This window comes from Protopterus annectens, chromosome 2.part1 (genome assembly GCF_019279795.1).
Source record: "Protopterus annectens isolate FY-2018-M chromosome 2.part1, PAN1.0, whole genome shotgun sequence".
NCBI classification, from domain to species: domain Eukaryota; kingdom Metazoa; phylum Chordata; order Ceratodontiformes; family Protopteridae; genus Protopterus; species Protopterus annectens.
The window spans coordinates 677,584,697-677,590,696 of NC_056729.1; positions in this window are offsets into that span (position 1 = coordinate 677,584,697).

Below are 6,000 nucleotides of genomic sequence, written 5' to 3' on the forward strand. Positions count from 1 at the left end.
GAGGGGTAAATACAGGTGCCCAAGGGGCAGAGGACAAGCACAAATCCCTTACAAACCTCACCAATGGGGCACTGCAACACAGAAGGGAGAAGAAGACAGGTCCCAAACTACTAGAAGGCAAACACAATGCCTTAAACCTCAAACTGCCAAGCAAAACTCTCTTGGCAGCTGCCTTGGAAGGAAAATTAGCACTTTTTGCAGACAACTGGCGCATCGTCACAAAGGATAAAAGGAATGCCAAACCTGCCACAAAATCAATGGGCAGAGGCACAAAAACAAATTGCAGCTCTCATGGACATGAGAGCCATTCAACTGGTACCTACACAGGAGCAAGGCCAAGGATTTTACTCAAGGCTCTTTCTAGTCCCCAGAAAGGACAATGCTTGGAGACCCATTCTTTACCTTTCAATTTTAAACACCTTCTTGCAAGTACCCAAATTCAAGATGCTAACACTACAGTAGCTTCTTCCCATGTTGGGCAAGAAAGCTTGGCTAGTAACGTTGGACCTCAAGGAGGCATACCTTCATGTCCCTATCGGACAAAATTGCAGAAGATACCTCCGTTTCATTGCAGGTTCAACCCATTACCAATTCTCTGCACTGCCCTTTGGCTTATCTACTGCGCCCAGGGTCTTCACAAAATGCCTGGCACCAGTAATTGCATACTGCAGACAAAGAGGAATTCAAATATACCTATACCTGGATGACTGCCTCATCCAAGCAGAAAGTAGGGACATTCTCTTACAACACCTGGCTTTTGTAAAACATCTTCTAAGTTGCCTAGGGTACACAGTAAATGAAAAGAAATCAAAACTAGTGCCCTCACAAAATATGACATTCCTGGGTGCCAGCTTGAATACAACAGCCCAGATGGCTTATCTGATGCCAGACAAACAACTACAATTAACTCAATACTTCAGAACAATGGCAACAAAGACCCAACTCCCTGCAAGAAAAATTCTGCAGGCCTTGGGCTTCATGGCATCTTGCATACTACTAATACCATTTGCAAAACTGCATATGAGGAAATTACAATGGTACCTAAAAAGCGTATGGACTCAACACAGCCACAGCTTGGAAACCATGATACCTCTCATTCCCTGCCTTCAACAGGAGTTTCTATGGTGGTCACAGGCATGTCACCTCAACAAGGGTCAGCCTTTCACCTTACTCCCAGCCAGGCAAACTATGACAACAGATGCATTGGACTATGCCTGGGGGGTACACATGGCAGGATGGTGCATTCAAGGCATATGGACTGCAGATCAAAGGAATCTGCACATCAATCAAAAAGAAATGCTAGCTGTACAAAATGATCTGACAGCCTTCAAGGACCTCTTACATCCAGGACAGCTTGTCATAAGGACAGACAACACCACAGTAATGTGGTACATAAACAAGCAAGGGGGTACACGCTCCTACCCACTATGCAGGCAAGCAATGACCTTGTGGAACACAGCACTGGCTTACCAAGTTCAATTACAAGCTCAATTCCTGCCAGAAAAAAAGAACACATTGGCAGACGACCTAAGCAGAAACATCATGGATCCCCACGAGTGGAAACTGGATCCACAAGTATTTGCAATGATAACTCAGAAATGGGGGCTCCTAGACATAGACCTGTTTGCCAGCCCCCTAAACTATCAACTAACAAAATTTTGCACAAGGACTTTTCATCATCAAGCTTGGAAAGTGGACGCACTCTCATTCAGTTGGAAAATGCTGACAGTATATGCCTTTCCTCCATTACCCCTTGTCACAAAGGTTCTGCTGAAAGTCAGGATGGAGAGACCCCGAATGATACTCATTGCCCCAGACTGGCCACGCCAGCACTGGTATCCACTATTAAGGAATATGGCCCAGGGCCCACCATGGATTCTACCACAAATTACCCATCTGCTCATACAGCAAGACAATCAGATTCTACACAGCCAGCTCAAAACCTTAAACTTGGCTGCATGACAAATCACCTAAGCAACCAGCCAGCTCCTCTCTCACAAGCTGTTATGGATGTTATTCTGGAGGCCAGGAGGCCCAGCACCAGGAAAGCTTACTCAGACAAATGGAAAAGGTTTTGCGCCTGGAACCAAGCTAAAGGCCATAATACCCTTCAGCCTGACATACCTCAGATTCTGCAATATTTAACTGAGATGTTACACAAAGGGCTTTCTTTTTCATCTATTAAATCCCACGCCTCAGCTATTTCAGCTCACTACAACACGGATCCTCCCTTATTTTCAAATCCACTCCTAAGGCAGTTTCTCAGAGAGGCCAAAAACATTAGGCCTCCCAAGAGAGCACCAACACCTACTTGGGACCTCAACTTTGTTCTGGAAAAACTTACGCTACCTCCTTTTGAGCCAGCTTTCTCAGCTGACTTAAAGTTTATATCATGGAAGACTGCCCTGCTGCTAGCAATTACTTCAGCGAGAAGAGTTTCAGAGCTTCAGGCACTAATGGCAGTAGAGCCTTTCCTCATTTTTCATCAAGACAGAGTTTCTATACGAACTAACCCCTCCTTTATGCCTAAGGTGGTATCCAGTGTGGCTCTAAATCAAACCATCCATTTACCCACCTTCTTTCCAAATCCACAGAACAAAGGAGAAAGACTCCTACATTCCTTGGACATTCACAGGCAGCTACGTTACTACTTGGATAATACTAAGGTTTTCAGAAAATCTGACCAGCTTTATATCCTATGCTACAGCATCACAAGGAAAGGCTATCTCAAAACAGACCATTTCCAAATGGATAGGACATTGCATACGTTTTTGCTACACCCACCATGGAAAACCAGTTCCTGCTAGCAAGGCAAGGAAATAGATTGACAGTGTTAACTCACCACTAAACTAAATATATGGTCTGTGGAATTTTGAGTCGCAACATGTAAATACTCATCTTCCTTGTCTGGTGTTGTTGTCCAGGTTCCTAGATGCAGAACATGAAGAAGACAGTGTAAATTTAACATTTTTTTAAAATTTGATTTGCTGAAGGTATTTATATAAGGCAGGTCTAGAGCAAGTCTCAACATTTGCATTACTTTTAAATTTGTCTTAAAAGGAACATAGAAAAGAATCATTTTTCTTTTCCTAATTTTAGTAGAAGAGCAGCGTGCATTGCTCTTTTATCTGCTAATTAGTAAACTAAGTGAAGACCCAAATGTGTTTACTGAGGTAATATGATAAGAAGTAGATCAGGAATTGGACCTAGGATAAACTGTATTTTGTAGCCTGAAGAAAACTTCTCATTTCAATTTTCTGCTTGCTATCTCTACTGGCATAAAGAAATGCAGCACTTCCTAAAATCCAGACAGCCCAGGTTTGATTACCAGCTCAGGCACCTTTCAGAGCTGCAGCGAAGGATGAAAAGGGTAATGAGGATATTAGCTGTTCACTTATTTTTTGTGGGGAGGGGTAGCACCATACTAGGGAGTCATTCTATTGCTATGATGCCAGTGATAATACCAGAGAGCGTAGGAGATCAGCAGTGCCAGGCAGGCATGATGAGGGACCAGAAGGGAAACTGTCACTGCAGATATGGTTCAGTTCACTCACAATATCTCACTGCATTCTCACGAGCAGTGTGCATTCAGCAAGCTAGAATATCCAAGGAGTTAGTGCTTAAGGAAAAAAACATGAGCTACATATGGGTAGTAATATTATTCCTAGTTCTCTTGCCCCTAACACTTAAGAAAATGAACAGGCCTTAGAATTTTGGCCCTTGGGATGAACATACCAAATGAGTAGCCAGAGTGTGGATTTGATGGTCAGAGGGGGAATCAGAGCAAAAAAAAAAAACTCTCCCCTTTATAAGTTTAGTAGTTATGTTTGTCCTCTGGCTAACATACATAACCAGTTTATCCCTCATAGGTAGGTATATGAGAGGAAGATAGTAAGATGTTGTCTTTTGCAAGAGTTGAAAAGAGAGAAGGGCCTGTACCTGCCATGAAGAATCCTCACTGACTTTGATTTTTGGTTCCTTGAAAATAAGGTTGTAATTTTTGACTCTGTTTCTTTTAATTAAAACATTTAATGCAGTATGTATGCAAAAGTGTTTTGATGAAGGCAATTTAGATGTCGCTATTTGACTGAAATGGTACTTCACCAAAAATTGAAAAAAGACTAAATTCTCCATGTGGGGAGGTCCCCTGCACTCTTTTAAGTATAACAGAAATGTCAGTGCACCTCAGGAAAAAAGGATAGAGTAAAGTGACATTCAAACAAGTGGGCTCAGAGCTACAACTCAATGAGCCTGACTATAGCCAAGTATAGTAATCAGAAAATGTTCATTTGTTTCCCTACTTTGAGTTTAATAATTGGCTTGAGTTTATTAGTGATATTCCTTTGCAAACTAGAAAAGAAAGTGTTAAACAGTTGCATCATACCGTTATTATAATAATATCATTATTTATCTAGATAGTTATAGATTTTTTTTAGTGTGTGTATATCAAATGTTTTTGTGACTTCAACTGACTATCTAGAAACCTGGCTGTAACATTATCAAGGAATAGTTATCCACATAGCAAGTCATTATTTCTAATAACAGCTGCAGTTGCCATAACATAGATTGATTAATCACCTGCTTCATAAATACATTAGGTAATATAAAGCATAATGCTGTAGACAGCAGAACACAGTTGATCTTTAATGTCAATATGAGTTGCATCACTTATGGAGTCTGTCATATCCTCTGTTCACAGACAACACAAAGGCATGATATGTGTCTGACAATAAGATATTTCAGCCAAACCAGTCTGCATTTTTAGCATACTTTTCAAGAGCCTGAATCTTTATCAGTGGTTACACATTTATTTCACCATTTGCAGACAAAGATAAACATTGAAGGTAAGGTCTACCACAAAATGATACTCTGTGCAAGTAATTTTTTAAGGGATCTTATAAAATATTTCTATTTTAAATATAACTATCAAAGAATCAGAATAACATATGTCTATTTTAAATATAACTATCAAAAAATAATGAGTGTTAGATATACTTTGTATGCATCCTACAATAAATTTGATGTTCTGTCCAAAATTAGTTCACTGAAGATTGATGCATTTAGACATTGTGCATCAATTACAGTAATCTGGTATTAGTTGTTTGGTTACAACAATATAGATGACAACAAATGGAGTTTCAGAGAAAATGTAATATGCTGCACCCCCATCGTCAGACTGCCCAGGAATTACAGATGATTAATTAGGAAATTACCCAACCTACATCCACTTCCATTTAAAGTAAAGATGGTGTACATACTAAGCAGACAAGTTATTATATTCATAAAAGGGTTTAGAGAAAGAAACATTAATTGGAACCCGTGCTTAAGAACAACTCCTCCTCATTTTTATATAACAAAATAAACTGTCAAAAGTAGCAGAAGTAACTGAAACTACATGCAAAAGCAAGGTATAAGGGATGCACTTTCGAGAAACTTAGACACCAGAGGTATTTGTGATCCACTCTATCTAGCTAATCTACCTATCTATATGTCTGTCTGTCTAGATGTCTAGCTAAGAGATAATATACGGGTAATAGTTGCTAATAGTGTAATGCATTTGTGAAGTACTTGATAGCATCTCACAAATAACTGAAGCTTCATAATTATAAAGCATAGGCTAAATGTTTACCTTGGGGAATTAAACAATGTAATTGAATTAAAAATACATAGAGAGGCCATGATAACAATAGAAAAAAATATGATGCAAAATGATCACTTCGGATAGTGCTACACATAGTCACAGATTAGCAGTTATACATATGTGTATTCAGTTTGTATAAAGCGTCATACATGTTGTCAAAAAGAAGAATAAACAAGTTTGACTTTTTTAGGTGTTCTTAAAAAGTGGACAAGTGAATGATGACAGAGAAAAGAAAGGATAACATTTTTATCAAAATAAAAACTAATATAACTTTGGGGCAAAGCTGTAATTTTAACAGCAAGATTGTCATAATGCACATATTACTGAGAATGACATCATAATCATGCGGGGATCTAAAG